Here is a 20423-nt window from a genome sequence, read left to right on the forward strand (position 1 = left end):
AACTAGCATGCTGTTGAAATGCATGTGTGTTAATGCGAGGAGTGTTACAAATAAGATTGACGAGTTGCAGGCGCAAGTTGCCACATGGGGTTATGCAATAGTAGCCATAACGGAGACCTGGCTTCAAAATGGGCGGAATTGGAAACTAAACAATCCTGGCTACAATGTAATAACATTTGTAGAAGTCGTGTGGGCAGATGTCACATGATCAGGCAGAATCATAGAAATTTACAGCACAGAAGGAGGCCATTCGGCCCATCTTGTCCGTGCCAGCCGACAAAGAGCAATCCACCCAAATCCCACTTTACAGCACTTGGTCCGTAGCCTTGTAGGTTACGGCAGTTCAAGTGCATATCCAAGTACTTTTTAAACGTGATGAGGGTTTCTGCCTCTACCACCCTTTCAGGCAGTGCATTCCAGACCCCCACCATTCACTGGGTGAAAAAATGTCTCCTCAAATTCCCTGTAAACCTCCTACCAATTACTTGAAATCTATTATTGACCCTTCTGCTAAGGGAAATAGGTCCTTCCTATCCACTCTATCTCGGCCCCTCATAATTTTACACACCTCAATTAGGTCTCGCCTCAGCCTCCTGTGTTCCAAAGAAAACAACCCCAGCCTATCCAATCTTTCCTCATAACTAAAATTCCCCAGCCCAGGCAACATCCTCGGAAATCTCCTCTGCACCTTCTCTAGTGCAATCGCATCCTTCTTGTAATGTGGTGACCAGAACTGCACGCGGCACTCTAGCTGCGGCCTAACTAGTGTTTTATACAGTTGAAGCATAACCTCCCCGCTCTTATATTCTACGCCTCGGCTAATAAAGGCAAGTATCCCGTATGCCTGCTTAACCACTTTATCTACCTGTCCTGCTACCTTCAGGGATCTGTGGACATGCACTCCAAGGTCCCGCTGATCCTCTGCATTTCTCAGTGTCCTACCATTTATTGTGTATTCCAACTGAATTCCATTTGCCACTGTTCTGCCCACTAGACGAGTCCATTGATATCTTCCTGCAGTCTACAGCATTCTGTTTCATTATTAACCACACGGCCAATTTTTGTATCATCTGCAAACTTCTTAATCATACTTCCTACATTCAAATCCAAATCATTGATATATACCAGAAAAAGCAAAGGGCCCAGTACTGAGTCGGTGCAGGCTCGATGGGCCGAAATGGCCTCTATCTGCACTGTGGGGTTTCTGTGATTCTGTGAGCCCTGCGGAACCCCACTGGAAACAGCCTTCCGGTCACAAAAACACCCTTCGACCATTACCCTTTGTTTCCTGCCTCTGAGCCAATTTTGGATCCAACTTGCCACTTTGCCTTGGATCCCATGGGCTTTTACTTTCGTGACCAATCTGGCATGCGGGACCTTATCAAAAGCCTTGCTAAAATCCATATAGACTACATCAAAGGCACTACCCTCATCGACCCTCCTTGTTACCTCCTCGAAAAATTGAATTGCGTTAGTCAGACACGACCTTCCGTTAAGAAATCCATGCTGACTGTCCCTGATTAATCCGTGTCTTTCTAAATGAAGATTTCTCCTGTCCCTCAGAACTTTTTCCAATAATTTTCCCACCACCGAGGTTAGGCTGACTGGCCTGTAATTATGCGGTCTATCCCTCTCTCCCTTTTGAAAGAACGGTAGCACGTTAGCAGTCCTCCAGTGGTCGGGCACCACACCTGTAGCCAGAGAGGATTGTAAAATGATGGTGAGAGCCTGTGCTATTTGGTGTCTTACTTCCCTTAAGAGTGTGGGATAGATTTGATGCGGGCCTGGGTATTTGTCCAGTTTGAAAGATGCTACAGCCCTTAAGACTTGGTGTTTGAGCATGTTTATTTGATGTAATATTTGAATAGAAGGCAATGAAGGGTTGGGCTTGTAGTTTGTTTGTGTGGGAGGCAGAGCAGCAAGAAGAGGTGGAGGGGGGGTGGGGGGTTGCGGGAGGAGTAAAATTTGTAAATGTAAATTGAGTGTTGAATACTTGTATGAATGCGTAGAAGAGAAAAAAATGGGCGACAGCTTTAAGTAAAGAGAAAGCCAGCCAGCATATGCCTACGGCCATACTAGTCTGAATGCGCCCGATCTCGTCTGATCTCGGAAGCTAAGCAGAGTCAGGCCTGGTTAGTACTTGGATGGGAGACCGCCTGGGAATACCAGGTGCAGTAGGCTTTTGCTGCCGCCACAGGCTGCTCAACGTTTTGCACACACACGCGCACACACTGCTCTTAATCAATCAACATCCTTTTTGCTGCTCTCTCTCTCTCTCTCTCTCTCTCTCGCTTTCCTTTGACCATTTCTTCGCTGCACATTCTCCTGCTGCTACACAAATGCAAGGGGCTCCAGACACAGGGCCGAAATAAGCAGAAGAAGAAAATAAGATAGCCAAAATACACACACTGGCGGAGGGCCACCAGGACACAGCAGCAGAGAGGAGAGACAAGGTGCATAGAAAACTCGGAGGGACAAACAGCAACAGAACAAAGAAGAATGTCGAAAGAGCAGCAGTTAAATTCAGGAAAAAAGCAAAGCCAACTAGCATGCTGTTGAAATGCATGTGTGTTAATGCGAGGAGTGTTACAAATAAGATTGACGAGTTGCAGGCGCAAGTTGCCACATGGGGTTATGCAATAGTAGCCATAACGGAGACCTGGCTTCAAAATGGGCGGAATTGGAAACTAAACAATCCTGGCTACAATGTAATAACATTTGTAGAAGTCGTGTGGGCAGATGTCACATGATCAGGCAGAATCATAGAAATTTACAGCACAGAAGGAGGCCATTCGGCCCATCTTGTCCGTGCCAGCCGACAAAGAGCAATCCACCCAAATCCCACTTTACAGCACTTGGTCCGTAGCCTTGTAGGTTACGGCAGTTCAAGTGCATATCCAAGTACTTTTTAAACGTGATGAGGGTTTCTGCCTCTACCACCCTTTCAGGCAGTGCATTCCAGACCCCCACCATTCACTGGGTGAAAAAATGTCTCCTCAAATTCCCTGTAAACCTCCTACCAATTACTTGAAATCTATTATTGACCCTTCTGCTAAGGGAAATAGGTCCTTCCTATCCACTCTATCTCGGCCCCTCATAATTTTACACACCTCAATTAGGTCTCGCCTCAGCCTCCTGTGTTCCAAAGAAAACAACCCCAGCCTATCCAATCTTTCCTCATAACTAAAATTCCCCAGCCCAGGCAACATCCTCGGAAATCTCCTCTGCACCTTCTCTAGTGCAATCGCATCCTTCTTGTAATGTGGTGACCAGAACTGCACGCGGCACTCTAGCTGCGGCCTAACTAGTGTTTTATACAGTTGAAGCATAACCTCCCCGCTCTTATATTCTACGCCTCGGCTAATAAAGGCAAGTATCCCGTATGCCTGCTTAACCACTTTATCTACCTGTCCTGCTACCTTCAGGGATCTGTGGACATGCACTCCAAGGTCCCGCTGATCCTCTGCATTTCTCAGTGTCCTACCATTTATTGTGTATTCCAACTGAATTCCATTTGCCACTGTTCTGCCCACTAGACGAGTCCATTGATATCTTCCTGCAGTCTACAGCATTCTGTTTCATTATTAACCACACGGCCAATTTTTGTATCATCTGCAAACTTCTTAATCATACTTCCTACATTCAAATCCAAATCATTGATATATACCAGAAAAAGCAAAGGGCCCAGTACTGAGTCGGTGCAGGCTCGATGGGCCGAAATGGCCTCTATCTGCACTGTGGGGTTTCTGTGATTCTGTGAGCCCTGCGGAACCCCACTGGAAACAGCCTTCCGGTCACAAAAACACCCTTCGACCATTACCCTTTGTTTCCTGCCTCTGAGCCAATTTTGGATCCAACTTGCCACTTTGCCTTGGATCCCATGGGCTTTTACTTTCGTGACCAATCTGGCATGCGGGACCTTATCAAAAGCCTTGCTAAAATCCATATAGACTACATCAAAGGCACTACCCTCATCGACCCTCCTTGTTACCTCCTCGAAAAATTGAATTGCATTAGTCAGACACGACCTTCCGTTAAGAAATCCATGCTGACTGTCCCTGATTAATCCGTGTCTTTCTAAATGAAGATTTCTCCTGTCCCTCAGAACTTTTTCCAATAATTTTCCCACCACCGAGGTTAGGCTGACTGGCCTGTAATTATGCGGTCTATCCCTCTCTCCCTTTTGAAAGAACGGTAGCACGTTAGCAGTCCTCCAGTGGTCGGGCACCACACCTGTAGCCAGAGAGGATTGTAAAATGATGGTGAGAGCCTGTGCTATTTGGTGTCTTACTTCTCTTAAGAGTGTGGGATAGATTTGATGCGGGCCTGGGTATTTGTCCAGTTTGAAAGATGCTACAGCCCTTAAGACTTGGTGTTTGAGCATGTTTATTTGATGTAATATTTGAATAGAAGGCAATGAAGGGTTGGGCTTGTAGTTTGTTTGTGTGGGAGGCAGAGCAGCAAGAAGAGGTGGAGGGGGGGTGGGGGGTTGCGGGAGGAGTAAAATTTGTAAATGTAAATTGAGTGTTGAATACTTGTATGAATGCGTAGAAGAGAAAAAAATGGGCGACAGCTTTAAGTAAAGAGAAAGCCAGCTAGCATATGCCTACGGCCATACTAGTCTGAATGCGCCCGATCTCGTCTGATCTCGGAAGCTAAGCAGCGTCAGGCCTGGTTAGTACTTGGATGGGAGACTGCCTGGGAATACCAGGTGCAGTAGGCTTTTGCTGCCGCCACAGGCTGCTCAACGTTTTGCACACACACGCGCACACACTGCTCTTAATCAATCAACATCCTTTTTGCTGCTCTCTCTCTCTCTCTCTCTCGCTTTCCTTTGACCATTTCTTCGCTGCACATTCTCCTGCTGCTACACAAATGCAAGGGGCTCCAGACACAGGGCCGAAATAAGCAGAAGAAGAAAATAAGATAGCCAAAATACACACACTGGCGGAGGGCCACCAGGACACAGCAGCAGAGAGGAGAGACAAGGTGCATAGAAAACTCGGAGGGACAAACAGCAACAGAACAAAGAAGAATGTAGAAAGAGCAGCAGTTAAATTCAGGAAAAAAGCAAAGCCAACTAGCATGCTGTTGAAATGCATGTGTGTTAATGCGAGGAGTGTTACAAATAAGATTGACGAGTTGCAGGCGCAAGTTGCCACATGGGGTTATGCAATAGTAGCCATAACGGAGACCTGGCTTCAAAATGGGCGGAATTGGAAACTAAACAATCCTGGCTACAATGTAATAACATTTGTAGAAGTCGTGTGGGCAGATGTCACATGATCAGGCAGAATCATAGAAATTTACAGCACAGAAGGAGGCCATTCGGCCCATCTTGTCCGTGCCAGCCGACAAAGAGCAATCCACCCAAATCCCACTTTACAGCACTTGGTCCGTAGCCTTGTAGGTTACGGCAGTTCAAGTGCATATCCAAGTACTTTTTAAACGTGATGAGGGTTTCTGCCTCTACCACCCTTTCAGGCAGTGCATTCCAGACCCCCACCATTCACTGGGTGAAAAAATGTCTCCTCAAATTCCCTGTAAACCTCCTACCAATTACTTGAAATCTATTATTGACCCTTCTGCTAAGGGAAATAGGTCCTTCCTATCCACTCTATCTCGGCCCCTCATAATTTTACACACCTCAATTAGGTCTCGCCTCAGCCTCCTGTGTTCCAAAGAAAACAACCCCAGCCTATCCAATCTTTCCTCATAACTAAAATTCCCCAGCCCAGGCAACATCCTCGGAAATCTCCTCTGCACCTTCTCTAGTGCAATCGCATCCTTCTTGTAATGTGGTGACCAGAACTGCACGCGGCACTCTAGCTGCGGCCTAACTAGTGTTTTATACAGTTGAAGCATAACCTCCCCGCTCTTATATTCTACGCCTCGGCTAATAAAGGCAAGTATCCCGTATGCCTGCTTAACCACTTTATCTACCTGTCCTGCTACCTTCAGGGATCTGTGGACATGCACTCCAAGGTCCCGCTGATCCTCTGCATTTCTCAGTGTCCTACCATTTATTGTGTATTCCAACTGAATTCCATTTGCCACTGTTCTGCCCACTAGACGAGTCCATTGATATCTTCCTGCAGTCTACAGCATTCTGTTTCATTATTAACCACACGGCCAATTTTTGTATCATCTGCAAACTTCTTAATCATACTTCCTACATTCAAATCCAAATCATTGATATATACCAGAAAAAGCAAAGGGCCCAGTACTGAGTCGGTGCAGGCTCGATGGGCTGAAATGGCCTCTATCTGCACTGTGGGGTTTCTGTGATTCTGTGAGCCCTGCGGAACCCCACTGGAAACAGCCTTCCGGTCACAAAAACACCCTTCGACCATTACCCTTTGTTTCCTGCCTCTGAGCCAATTTTGGATCCAACTTGCCACTTTGCCTTGGATCCCATGGGCTTTTACTTTCGTGACCAATCTGGCATGCGGGACCTTATCAAAAGCCTTGCTAAAATCCATATAGACTACATCAAAGGCACTACCCTCATCGACCCTCCTTGTTACCTCCTCGAAAAATTGAATTGCGTTAGTCAGACACGACCTTCCGTTAAGAAATCCATGCTGACTGTCCCTGATTAATCCGTGTCTTTCTAAATGAAGATTTCTCCTGTCCCTCAGAACTTTTTCCAATAATTTTCCCACCACCGAGGTTAGGCTGACTGGCCTGTAATTATGCGGTCTATCCCTCTCTCCCTTTTGAAAGAACGGTAGCACGTTAGCAGTCCTCCAGTGGTCGGGCACCACACCTGTAGCCAGAGAGGATTGTAAAATGATGGTGAGAGCCTGTGCTATTTGGTGTCTTACTTCCCTTAAGAGTGTGGGATAGATTTGATGCGGGCCTGGGTATTTGTCCAGTTTGAAAGATGCTACAGCCCTTAAGACTTGGTGTTTGAGCATGTTTATTTGATGTAATATTTGAATAGAAGGCAATGAAGGGTTGGGCTTGTAGTTTGTTTGTGTGGGAGGCAGAGCAGCAAGAAGAGGTGGAGGGGGGGTGGGGGGTTGCGGGAGGAGTAAAATTTGTAAATGTAAATTGAGTGTTGAATACTTGTATGAATGCGTAGAAGAGAAAAAAATGGGCGACAGCTTTAAGTAAAGAGAAAGCCAGCCAGCATATGCCTACGGCCATACTAGTCTGAATGCGCCCGATCTCGTCTGATCTCGGAAGCTAAGCAGAGTCAGGCCTGGTTAGTACTTGGATGGGAGACCGCCTGGGAATACCAGGTGCAGTAGGCTTTTGCTGCCGCCACAGGCTGCTCAACGTTTTGCACACACACGCGCACACACTGCTCTTAATCAATCAACATCCTTTTTGCTGCTCTCTCTCTCTCTCTCTCTCTCTCTCGCTTTCCTTTGACCATTTCTTCGCTGCACATTCTCCTGCTGCTACACAAATGCAAGGGGCTCCAGACACAGGGCCGAAATAAGCAGAAGAAGAAAATAAGATAGCCAAAATACACACACTGGCGGAGGGCCACCAGGACACAGCAGCAGAGAGGAGAGACAAGGTGCATAGAAAACTCGGAGGGACAAACAGCAACAGAACAAAGAAGAATGTCGAAAGAGCAGCAGTTAAATTCAGGAAAAAAGCAAAGCCAACTAGCATGCTGTTGAAATGCATGTGTGTTAATGCGAGGAGCGTTACAAATAAGATTGACGAGTTGCAGGCGCAAGTTGCCACATGGGGTTATGCAATAGTAGCCATAACGGAGACCTGGCTTCAAAATGGGCGGAATTGGAAACTAAACAATCCTGGCTACAATGTAATAACATTTGTAGAAGTCGTGTGGGCAGATGTCACATGATCAGGCAGAATCATAGAAATTTACAGCACAGAAGGAGGCCATTCGGCCCATCTTGTCCGTGCCAGCCGACAAAGAGCAATCCACCCAAATCCCACTTTACAGCACTTGGTCCGTAGCCTTGTAGGTTACGGCAGTTCAAGTGCATATCCAAGTACTTTTTAAACGTGATGAGGGTTTCTGCCTCTACCACCCTTTCAGGCAGTGCATTCCAGACCCCCACCATTCACTGGGTGAAAAAATGTCTCCTCAAATTCCCTGTAAACCTCCTACCAATTACTTGAAATCTATTATTGACCCTTCTGCTAAGGGAAATAGGTCCTTCCTATCCACTCTATCTCGGCCCCTCATAATTTTACACACCTCAATTAGGTCTCACCTCAGCCTCCTGTGTTCCAAAGAAAACAACCCCAGCCTATCCAATCTTTCCTCATAACTAAAATTCCCCAGCCCAGGCAACATCCTCGGAAATCTCCTCTGCACCTTCTCTAGTGCAATCGCATCCTTCTTGTAATGTGGTGACCAGAACTGCACGCGGCACTCTAGCTGCGGCCTAACTAGTGTTTTATACAGTTGAAGCATAACCTCCCCGCTCTTATATTCTACGCCTCGGCTAATAAAGGCAAGTATCCCGTATGCCTGCTTAACCACTTTATCTACCTGTCCTGCTACCTTCAGGGATCTGTGGACATGCACTCCAAGGTCCCGCTGATCCTCTGCATTTCTCAGTGTCCTACCATTTATTGTGTATTCCAACTGAATTCCATTTGCCACTGTTCTGCCCACTAGACGAGTCCATTGATATCTTCCTGCAGTCTACAGCATTCTGTTTCATTATTAACCACACGGCCAATTTTTGTATCATCTGCAAACTTCTTAATCATACTTCCTACATTCAAATCCAAATCATTGATATATACCAGAAAAAGCAAAGGGCCCAGTACTGAGTCGGTGCAGGCTCGATGGGCCGAAATGGCCTCTATCTGCACTGTGGGGTTTCTGTGATTCTGTGAGCCCTGCGGAACCCCACTGGAAACAGCCTTCCGGTCACAAAAACACCCTTCGACCATTACCCTTTGTTTCCTGCCTCTGAGCCAATTTTGGATCCAACTTGCCACTTTGCCTTGGATCCCATGGGCTTTTACTTTCGTGACCAATCTGGCATGCGGGACCTTATCAAAAGCCTTGCTAAAATCCATATAGACTACATCAAAGGCACTACCCTCATCGACCCTCCTTGTTACCTCCTCGAAAAATTGAATTGCGTTAGTCAGACACGACCTTCCGTTAAGAAATCCATGCTGACTGTCCCTGATTAATCCGTGTCTTTCTAAATGAAGATTTCTCCTGTCCCTCAGAACTTTTTCCAATAATTTTCCCACCACCGAGGTTAGGCTGACTGGCCTGTAATTATGCGGTCTATCCCTCTCTCCCTTTTGAAAGAACGGTAGCACGTTAGCAGTCCTCCAGTGGTCGGGCACCACACCTGTAGCCAGAGAGGATTGTAAAATGATGGTGAGAGCCTGTGCTATTTGGTGTCTTACTTCTCTTAAGAGTGTGGGATAGATTTGATGCGGGCCTGGGTATTTGTCCAGTTTGAAAGATGCTACAGCCCTTAAGACTTGGTGTTTGAGCATGTTTATTTGATGTAATATTTGAATAGAAGGCAATGAAGGGTTGGGCTTGTAGTTTGTTTGTGTGGGAGGCAGAGCAGCAAGAAGAGGTGGAGGGGGGGTGGGGGGTTGCGGGAGGAGTAAAATTTGTAAATGTAAATTGAGTGTTGAATACTTGTATGAATGCGTAGAAGAGAAAAAAATGGGCGACAGCTTTAAGTAAAGAGAAAGCCAGCTAGCATATGCCTACGGCCATACTAGTCTGAATGCGCCCGATCTCGTCTGATCTCGGAAGCTAAGCAGAGTCAGGCCTGGTTAGTACTTGGATGGGAGACTGCCTGGGAATACCAGGTGCAGTAGGCTTTTGCTGCCGCCACAGGCTGCTCAACGTTTTGCACACACACGCGCACACACTGCTCTTAATCAATCAACATCCTTTTTGCTGCTCTCTCTGTCTCTCTCTCTCGCTTTCCTTTGACCATTTCTTCGCTGCACATTCTCCTGCTGCTACACAAATGCAAGGGGCTCCAGACACAGGGCCGAAATAAGCAGAAGAAGAAAATAAGATAGCCAAAATACACACACTGGCGGAGGGCCACCAGGACACAGCAGCAGAGAGGAGAGACAAGGTGCATAGAAAACTCGGAGGGACAAACAGCAACAGAACAAAGAAGAATGTAGAAAGAGCAGCAGTTAAATTCAGGAAAAAAGCAAAGCCAACTAGCATGCTGTTGAAATGCATGTGTGTTAATGCGAGGAGTGTTACAAATAAGATTGACGAGTTGCAGGCGCAAGTTGCCACATGGGGTTATGCAATAGTAGCCATAACGGAGACCTGGCTTCAAAATGGGCGGAATTGGAAACTAAACAATCCTGGCTACAATGTAATAACATTTGTAGAAGTCGTGTGGGCAGATGTCACATGATCAGGCAGAATCATAGAAATTTACAGCACAGAAGGAGGCCATTCGGCCCATCTTGTCCGTGCCAGCCGACAAAGAGCAATCCACCCAAATCCCACTTTACAGCACTTGGTCCGTAGCCTTGTAGGTTACGGCAGTTCAAGTGCATATCCAAGTACTTTTTAAACGTGATGAGGGTTTCTGCCTCTACCACCCTTTCAGGCAGTGCATTCCAGACCCCCACCATTCACTGGGTGAAAAAATGTCTCCTCAAATTCCCTGTAAACCTCCTACCAATTACTTGAAATCTATTATTGACCCTTCTGCTAAGGGAAATAGGTCCTTCCTATCCACTCTATCTCGGCCCCTCATAATTTTACACACCTCAATTAGGTCTCGCCTCAGCCTCCTGTGTTCCAAAGAAAACAACCCCAGCCTATCCAATCTTTCCTCATAACTAAAATTCCCCAGCCCAGGCAACATCCTCGGAAATCTCCTCTGCACCTTCTCTAGTGCAATCGCATCCTTCTTGTAATGTGGTGACCAGAACTGCACGCGGCACTCTAGCTGCGGCCTAACTAGTGTTTTATACAGTTGAAGCATAACCTCCCCGCTCTTATATTCTACGCCTCGGCTAATAAAGGCAAGTATCCCGTATGCCTGCTTAACCACTTTATCTACCTGTCCTGCTACCTTCAGGGATCTGTGGACATGCACTCCAAGGTCCCGCTGATCCTCTGCATTTCTCAGTGTCCTACCATTTATTGTGTATTCCAACTGAATTCCATTTGCCACTGTTCTGCCCACTAGACGAGTCCATTGATATCTTCCTGCAGTCTACAGCATTCTGTTTCATTATTAACCACACGGCCAATTTTTGTATCATCTGCAAACTTCTTAATCATACTTCCTACATTCAAATCCAAATCATTGATATATACCAGAAAAAGCAAAGGGCCCAGTACTGAGTCGGTGCAGGCTCGATGGGCCGAAATGGCCTCTATCTGCACTGTGGGGTTTCTGTGATTCTGTGAGCCCTGCGGAACCCCACTGGAAACAGCCTTCCGGTCACAAAAACACCCTTCGACCATTACCCTTTGTTTCCTGCCTCTGAGCCAATTTTGGATCCAACTTGCCACTTTGCCTTGGATCCCATGGGCTTTTACTTTCGTGACCAATCTGGCATGCGGGACCTTATCAAAAGCCTTGCTAAAATCCATATAGACTACATCAAAGGCACTACCCTCATCGACCCTCCTTGTTACCTCCTCGAAAAATTGAATTGCGTTAGTCAGACACGACCTTCCGTTAAGAAATCCATGCTGACTGTCCCTGATTAATCCGTGTCTTTCTAAATGAAGATTTCTCCTGTCCCTCAGAACTTTTTCCAATAATTTTCCCACCACCGAGGTTAGGCTGACTGGCCTGTAATTATGCGGTCTATCCCTCTCTCCCTTTTGAAAGAACGGTAGCACGTTAGCAGTCCTCCAGTGGTCGGGCACCACACCTGTAGCCAGAGAGGATTGTAAAATGATGGTGAGAGCCTGTGCTATTTGGTGTCTTACTTCCCTTAAGAGTGTGGGATAGATTTGATGCGGGCCTGGGTATTTGTCCAGTTTGAAAGATGCTACAGCCCTTAAGACTTGGTGTTTGAGCATGTTTATTTGATGTAATATTTGAATAGAAGGCAATGAAGGGTTGGGCTTGTAGTTTGTTTGTGTGGGAGGCAGAGCAGCAAGAAGAGGTGGAGGGGGGGTGGGGGGTTGCGGGAGGAGTAAAATTTGTAAATGTAAATTGAGTGTTGAATACTTGTATGAATGCGTAGAAGAGAAAAAAATGGGCGACAGCTTTAAGTAAAGAGAAAGCCAGCTAGCATACGCCTACGGCCATACTAGTCTGAATACGCCCGATCTCGTCTGATCTCGGAAGCTAAGCAGAGTCAGGCCTGGTTAGTACTTGGATGGGAGACCGCCTGGGAATACCGGGTGCAGTAGGCTTTTGCTGCCGCCACAGGCTGCTCAACGTTTTGCACACACACGCGCACACACTGCTCTTAATCAATCAACATCCTTTTTGCTGCTCTCTCTCTCTCTCTCTCTCTCTCGCTTTCCTTTGACCATTTCTTCGCTGCACATTCTCCTGCTGCTACACAAATGCAAGGGGCTCCAGACACAGGGCCGAAATAAGCAGAAGAAGAAAATAAGATAGCCAAAATACACACACTGGCGGAGGGCCACCAGGACACAGCAGCAGAGAGGAGAGACAAGGTGCATAGAAAACTCGGAGGGACAAACAGCAACAGAACAAAGAAGAATGTCGAAAGAGCAGCAGTTAAATTCAGGAAAAAAGCAAAGCCAACTAGCATGCTGTTGAAATGCATGTGTGTTAATGCGAGGAGCGTTACAAATAAGATTGACGAGTTGCAGGCGCAAGTTGCCACATGGGGTTATGCAATAGTAGCCATAACGGAGACCTGGCTTCAAAATGGGCGGAATTGGAAACTAAACAATCCTGGCTACAATGTAATAACATTTGTAGAAGTCGTGTGGGCAGATGTCACATGATCAGGCAGAATCATAGAAATTTACAGCACAGAAGGAGGCCATTCGGCCCATCTTGTCCGTGCCAGCCGACAAAGAGCAATCCACCCAAATCCCACTTTACAGCACTTGGTCCGTAGCCTTGTAGGTTACGGCAGTTCAAGTGCATATCCAAGTACTTTTTAAACGTGATGAGGGTTTCTGCCTCTACCACCCTTTCAGGCAGTGCATTCCAGACCCCCACCATTCACTGGGTGAAAAAATGTCTCCTCAAATTCCCTGTAAACCTCCTACCAATTACTTGAAATCTATTATTGACCCTTCTGCTAAGGGACATAGGTCCTTCCTATCCACTCTATCTCGGCCCCTCATAATTTTACACACCTCAATTAGGTCTCGCCTCAGCCTCCTGTGTTCCAAAGAAAACAACCCCAGCCTATCCAATCTTTCCTCATAACTAAAATTCCCCAGCCCAGGCAACATCCTCGGAAATCTCCTCTGCACCTTCTCTAGTGCAATCGCATCCTTCTTGTAATGTGGTGACCAGAACTGCACGCGGCACTCTAGCTGCGGCCTAACTAGTGTTTTATACAGTTGAAGCATAACCTCCCCGCTCTTATATTCTACGCCTCGGCTAATAAAGGCAAGTATCCCGTATGCCTGCTTAACCACTTTATCTACCTGTCCTGCTACCTTCAGGGATCTGTGGACATGCACTCCAAGGTCCCGCTGATCCTCTGCATTTCTCAGTGTCCTACCATTTATTGTGTATTCCAACTGACTTCCATTTGCCACTGTTCTGCCCACTAGACGAGTCCATTGATATCTTCCTGCAGTCTACAGCATTCTGTTTCATTATTAACCACACGGCCAATTTTTGTATCATCTGCAAACTTCTTAATCATATTTCCTACATTCAAATCCAAATCATTGATATATACCAGAAAAAGCAAAGGGCCCAGTACTGAGTCGGTGCAGGCTCGATGGGCCGAAATGGCCTCTATCTGCACTGTGGGGTTTCTGTGATTCTGTGAGCCCTGCGGAACCCCACTGGAAACAGCCTTCCGGTCACAAAAACACCCTTCGACCATTACCCTTTGTTTCCTGCCTCTGAGCCAATTTTGGATCCAACTTGCCACTTTGCCTTGGATCCCATGGGCTTTTACTTTCGTGACCAATCTGGCATGCGGGACCTTATCAAAAGCCTTGCTAAAATCCATATAGACTACATCAAAGGCACTACCCTCATCGACCCTCCTTGTTACCTCCTCGAAAAATTGAATTGCGTTAGTCAGACACGACCTTCCGTTAAGAAATCCATGCTGACTGTCCCTGATTAATCCGTGTCTTTCTAAATGAAGATTTCTCCTGTCCCTCAGAACTTTTTCCAATAATTTTCACACCACCGAGGTTAGGCTGACTGGCCTGTAATTATGCGGTCTATCCCTCTCTCCCTTTTGAAAGAACGGTAGCACGTTAGCAGTCCTCCAGTGGTCGGGCACCACACCTGTAGCCAGAGAGGATTGTAAAATGATGGTGAGAGCCTGTGCTATTTGGTGTCTTACTTCTCTTAAGAGTGTGGGATAGATTTGATGCGGGCCTGGGTATTTGTCCAGTTTGAAAGATGCTACAGCCCTTAAGACTTGGTGTTTGAGCATGTTTATTTGATGTAATATTTGAATAGAAGGCAATGAAGGGTTGGGCTTGTAGTTTGTTTGTGTGGGAGGCAGAGCAGCAAGAAGAGGTGGAGGGGGGGTGGGGGGTTGCGGGAGGAGTAAAATTTGTAAATGTAAATTGAGTGTTGAATACTTGTATGAATGCGTAGAAGAGAAAAAAATGGGCGACAGCTTTAAGTAAAGAGAAAGCCAGCTAGCATATGCCTATGGCCATACTAGTCTGAATGCGCCCGATCTCGTCTGATCTCGGAAGCTAAGCAGAGTCAGGCCTGGTTAGTACTTGGATGGGAGACTGCCTGGGAATACCGGGTGCAGTAGGCTTTTGCTGCCGCCACAGGCTGCTCAACGTTTTGCACACACACGCGCACACACTGCTCTTAATCAATCAACATCCTTTTTGCTGCTCTCTCTCTCTCTCTCTCTCTCGCTTTCCTTTGACCATTTCTTCGCTGCACATTCTCCTGCTGCTACACAAATGCAAGGGGCTCCAGACACAGGGCCGAAATAAGCAGAAGAAGAAAATAAGATAGCCAAAATACACACACTGGCGGAGGGCCACCAGGACACAGCAGCAGAGAGGAGAGACAAGGTGCATAGAAAACTCGGAGGGACAAACAGCAACAGAACAAAGAAGAATGTAGAAAGAGCAGCAGTTAAATTCAGGAAAAAAGCAAAGCCAACTAGCATGCTGTTGAAATGCATGTGTGTTAATGCGAGGAGTGTTACAAATAAGATTGACGAGTTGCAGGCGCAAGTTGCCACATGGGGTTATGCAATAGTAGCCATAACGGAGACCTGGCTTCAAAATGGGCGGAATTGGAAACTAAACAATCCTGGCTACAATGTAATAACATTTGTAGAAGTCGTGTGGGCAGATGTCACATGATCAGGCAGAATCATAGAAATTTACAGCACAGAAGGAGGCCATTCGGCCCATCTTGTCCGTGCCAGCCGACAAAGAGCAATCCACCCAAATCCCACTTTACAGCACTTGGTCCGTAGCCTTGTAGGTTACGGCAGTTCAAGTGCATATCCAAGTACTTTTTAAACGTGATGAGGGTTTCTGCCTCTACCACCCTTTCAGGCAGTGCATTCCAGACCCCCACCATTCACTGGGTGAAAAAATGTCTCCTCAAATTCCCTGTAAACCTCCTACCAATTACTTGAAATCTATTATTGACCCTTCTGCTAAGGGAAATAGGTCCTTCCTATCCACTCTATCTCGGCCCCTCATAATTTTACACACCTCAATTAGGTCTCGCCTCAGCCTCCTGTATTCCAAAGAAAACAACCCCAGCCTATCCAATCTTTCCTCATAGCTAAAATTCCCCAGCCCAGGCAACATCCTCGGAAATCTCCTCTGCACCTTCTCTAGTGCAATCGCATCCTTCTTGTAATGTGGTGACCAGAACTGCACGCGGCACTCTAGCTGCGGCCTAACTAGTGTTTTATACAGTTGAAGCATAACCTCCCCGCTCTTATATTCTACGCCTCGGCTAATAAAGGCAAGTATCCCGTATGCCTGCTTAACCACTTTATCTACCTGTCCTGCTACCTTCAGGGATCTGTGGACATGCACTCCAAGGTCCCGCTGATCCTCTGCATTTCTCAGTGTCCTACCATTTATTGTGTATTCCAACTGAATTCCATTTGCCACTGTTCTGCCCACTAGACGAGTCCATTGATATCTTCCTGCAGTCTACAGCATTCTGTTTCATTATTAACCACACGGCCAATTTTTGTATCATCTGCAAACTTCTTAATCATACTTCCTACATTCAAATCCAAATCATTGATATATACCAGAAAAAGCAAAGGGCCCAGTACTGAGTCGGTGCAGGCTCGATGGGCCGAAATGGCCTCTATCTGCACTGTGGGGTTTCTGTGATTCTGTGAGCCCTGCGGAACCCCACTGGAAACAGCCTTCCGGTCACAAAAACACCCTTCGACCATTACCCTTTGTTTCCTGCCTCTGAGCCAATTTTGGATCCAACTTGCCACTTTGCCTTGGATCCCATGGGCTTTTACTTTCGTGACCAATCTGGCATGCGGGACCTTATCAAAAGCCTTGCTAAAATCCATATAGACTACATCAAAGGCACTACCCTCATCGACCCTCCTTGTTACCTCCTCGAAAAATTGAATTGCGTTAGTCAGACACGACCTTCCGTTAAGAAATCCATGCTGACTGTCCCTGATTAATCCGTGTCTTTCTAAATGAAGATTTCTCCTGTCCCTCAGAACTTTTTCCAATAATTTTCCCACCACCGAGGTTAGGCTGACTGGCCTGTAATTATGCGGTCTATCCCTCTCTCCCTTTTGAAAGAACGGTAGCACGTTAGCAGTCCTCCAGTGGTCGGGCACCACACCTGTAGCCAGAGAGGATTGTAAAATGATGGTGAGAGCCTGTGCTATTTGGTGTCTTACATCTCTTAAGAGTGTGGGATAGATTTGATGCGGGCCTGGGTATTTGTCCAGTTTGAAAGATGCTACAGCCCTTAAGACTTAGTGTTTGAGCATGTTTATTTGATGTAATATTTGAATAGAAGGCAATGAAGGGTTGGGCTTGTAGTTTGTTTGTGTGGGAGGCAGAGCAGCAAGAAGAGGTGGAGGGGGGGTGGGGGGTTGCGGGAGGAGTAAAATTTGTAAATGTAAATTGAGTGTTGAATACTTGTATGAATGTGTATAAGAGAAAAAAATGGGCGACAGCTTTAAGTAAAGAGAAAGCCAGCTAGCATATGCCTACGGCCATACTAGTCTGAATGCGCCCGATCTCGTCTGATCTCGGAAGCTAAGCAGAGTCAGGCCTGGTTAGTACTTGGATGGGAGACTGCCTGGGAATACCAGGTGCAGTAGGCTTTTGCTGCCGCCACAGGCTGCTCAACGTTTTGCACACACACGCGCACACACTGCTCTTAATCAATCAACATCCTTTTTGCTGCTCTCTCTCTCTCTCTCTCTTGCTTTCCTTTGACCATTTCTTCGCTGCACATTCTCCTGCTGCTACACAAATGCAAGGGGCTCCAGACACAGGGCCGAAATAAGCAGAAGAAGAAAATAAGATAGCCAAAATACACACACTGGCGGAGGGCCACCAGGACACAGCAGCAGAGAGGAGAGACAAGGTGCATAGAAAACTCGGAGGGACAAACAGCAACAGAACAAAGAAGAATGTCGAAAGAGCAGCAGTTAAATTCAGGAAAAAAGCAAAGCCAACTAGCATGCTGTTGAAATGCATGTGTGTTAATGCGAGGAGCGTTACAAATAAGATTGACGAGTTGCAGGCGCAAGTTGCCACATGGGGTTATGCAATAGTAGCTATAACGGAGACCTGGCTTCAAAATGGGCGGAATTGGAAACTAAACAATCCTGGCTACAATGTAATAACATTTGTAGAAGTCGTGTGGGCAGATGTCACATGATCAGGCAGAATCATAGAAATTTACAGCACAGAAGGAGGCCATTCGGCCCATCTTGTCCGTGCCAGCCGACAAAGAGCAATCCACCCAAATCCCACTTTACAGCACTTGGTCCGTAGCCTTGTAGGTTACGGCAGTTCAAGTGCATATCCAAGTACTTTTTAAACGTGATGAGGGTTTCTGCCTCTACCACCCTTTCAGGCAGTGCATTCCAGACCCCCACCATTCACTGGGTGAAAAAATGTCTCCTCAAATTCCCTGTAAACCTCCTACCAATTACTTGAAATCTTTTATTGACCCTTCTGCTAAGGGAAATAGGTCCTTCCTATCCACTCTATCTCGGCCCCTCATAATTTTACACACCTCAATTAGGTCTCGCCTCAGCCTCCTGTGTTCCAAAGAAAACAACCCCAGCCTATCCAATCTTTCCTCATAACTAAAATTCCCCAGCCCAGGCAACATCCTCGGAAATCTCCTCTGCACCTTCTCTAGTGCAATCGCATCCTTCTTGTAATGTGGTGACCAGAACTGCACGCGGCACTCTAGCTGCGGCCTAACTAGTGTTTTATACAGTTGAAGCATAACCTCCCCGCTCTTATATTCTACGCCTCGGCTAATAAAGGCAAGTATCCCGTATGCCTGCTTAACCACTTTATCTACCTGTCCTGCTACCTTCAGGGATCTGTGGACATGCACTCCAAGGTCCCGCTGATCCTCTGCATTTCTCAGTGTCCTACCATTTATTGTGTATTCCAACTGAATTCCATTTGCCACTGTTCTGCCCACTAGACGAGTCCATTGATATCTTCCTGCAGTCTACAGCATTCTGTTTCATTATTAACCACACGGCCAATTTTTGTATCATCTGCAAACTTCTTAATCATACTTCCTACATTCAAATCCAAATCATTGATATATACCAGAAAAAGCAAAGGGCCCAGTACTGAGTCGGTGCAGGCTCGATGGGCCGAAATGGCCTCTATCTGCACTGTGGGGTTTCTGTGATTCTGTGAGCCCTGCGGAACCCCACTGGAAACAGCCTTCCGGTCACAAAAACACCCTTCGACCATTACCCTTTGTTTCCTGCCTCTGAGCCAATTTTGGATCCAACTTGCCACTTTGCCTTGGATCCCATGGGCTTTTACTTTCGTGACCAATCTGGCATGCGGGACCTTATCAAAAGCCTTGCTAAAATCCATATAGACTACATCAAAGGCACTACCCTCATCGACCCTCCTTGTTACCTCCTCGAAAAATTGAATTGCGTTAGTCAGACACGACCTTCCGTTAAGAAATCCATGCTGACTGTCCCTGATTAATCCGTGTCTTTCTAAATGAAGATTTCTCCTGTCCCTCAGAACTTTTTCCAATAATTTTCCCACCACCGAGGTTAGGCTGACTGGCCTGTAATTATGCGGTCTATCCCTCTCTCCCTTTTGAAAGAACGGTAGCACGTTAGCAGTCCTCCAGTGGTCGGGCACCACACCTGTAGCCAGAGAGGATTGTAAAATGATGGTGAGAGCCTGTGCTATTTGGTGTCTTACTTCTCTTAAGAGTGTGGGATAGATTTGATGCGGGCCTGGGTATTTGTCCAGTTTGAAAGATACTACAGCCCTTAAGACTTGGTGTTTGAGCATGTTTATTTGATGTAATATTTGAATAGAAGGCAATGAAGGGTTGGGCTTGTAGTTTGTTTGTGTGGGAGGCAGAGCAGCAAGAAGAGGTGGAGGGGGGGTGGGGGGTTGCGGGAGGAGTAAAATTTGTAAATGTAAATTGAGTGTTGAATACTTGTATGAATGCGTAGAAGAGAAAAAAATGGGCGACAGCTTTAAGTAAAGAGAAAGCCAGCTAGCATATGCCTGCGGCCATACTAGTCTGAATGCGCCCGATCTCGTCTGATCTCGGAAGCTAAGCAGAGTCAGGCCTGGTTAGTACTTGGATGGGAGACTGCCTGGGAATACCGGGTGCAGTAGGCTTTTGCTGCCGCCACAGGCTGCTCAACGTTTTGCACACACACGCGCACACACTGCTCTTAATCAATCAACATCCTTTTTGCTGCTCTCTCTCTCTCTCTCTCTCTCTCTCTGTCTCTCTCTCTCGCTTTCCTTTGACCATTTCTTCGCTGCACATTCTCCTGCTGCTACACAAATGCAAGGGGCTCCAGACACAGGGCCGAAATAAGCAGAAGAAGAAAATAAGATAGCCAAAATACACACACTGGCGGAGGGCCACCAGGACACAGCAGCAGAGAGGAGAGACAAGGTGCATAGAAAACTCGGAGGGACAAACAGCAACAGAACAAAGAAGAATGTAGAAAGAGCAGCAGTTAAATTCAGGAAAAAAGCAAAGCCAACTAGCATGCTGTTGAAATGCATGTGTGTTAATGCGAGGAGCGTTACAAATAAGATTGACGAGTTGCAGGCGCAAGTTGCCACATGGGGTTATGCA

At 46.5% G+C, this 20423-nt stretch overlaps 6 non-coding genes and 2 pseudogenes across 6 annotated transcripts; all 8 read left to right on the top strand.

Moving 5' to 3' along the window:
* Positions 1-2062: 2062 nt before the first annotated feature.
* On the top strand, positions 2063-2181 carry LOC147082755 (5S ribosomal RNA). The gene has a single exon (XR_015075992.1). It is a non-coding gene; the product is annotated as a 5S ribosomal RNA (ribosomal RNA).
* Positions 2182-4604: 2423 nt separating this feature from the next.
* LOC147082756 (5S ribosomal RNA) lies at positions 4605-4723 on the top strand (annotated as a pseudogene).
* Positions 4724-7140: 2417 nt separating this feature from the next.
* LOC147082757 (5S ribosomal RNA) lies at positions 7141-7259 on the top strand. The gene has a single exon (XR_015076104.1). It is a non-coding gene; the product is annotated as a 5S ribosomal RNA (ribosomal RNA).
* Positions 7260-9682: 2423 nt separating this feature from the next.
* On the top strand, positions 9683-9801 carry LOC147082758 (5S ribosomal RNA). Its single transcript, XR_015075995.1, has one exon. It is a non-coding gene; the product is annotated as a 5S ribosomal RNA (ribosomal RNA).
* Positions 9802-12218: 2417 nt separating this feature from the next.
* On the top strand, positions 12219-12337 carry LOC147082759 (5S ribosomal RNA). Its single transcript, XR_015076222.1, has one exon. It is a non-coding gene; the product is annotated as a 5S ribosomal RNA (ribosomal RNA).
* Positions 12338-14758: 2421 nt separating this feature from the next.
* LOC147082760 (5S ribosomal RNA) lies at positions 14759-14877 on the top strand. Its single transcript, XR_015076195.1, has one exon. It is a non-coding gene; the product is annotated as a 5S ribosomal RNA (ribosomal RNA).
* A 2419-nt stretch (positions 14878-17296) lies between these two features.
* On the top strand, positions 17297-17415 carry LOC147082761 (5S ribosomal RNA). Its single transcript, XR_015075996.1, has one exon. It is a non-coding gene; the product is annotated as a 5S ribosomal RNA (ribosomal RNA).
* Positions 17416-19832: 2417 nt separating this feature from the next.
* LOC147082762 (5S ribosomal RNA) lies at positions 19833-19951 on the top strand (annotated as a pseudogene).
* The last annotated feature ends 472 nt before the right edge of the window (positions 19952-20423 follow it).

Source organism: Somniosus microcephalus, unplaced genomic scaffold, assembly GCF_052327205.1.
Source record: "Somniosus microcephalus isolate GS21.2 unplaced genomic scaffold, FLI_Smic_1.0 scaffold110, whole genome shotgun sequence".
Classification (NCBI taxonomy): domain Eukaryota; kingdom Metazoa; phylum Chordata; class Chondrichthyes; order Squaliformes; family Somniosidae; genus Somniosus; species Somniosus microcephalus.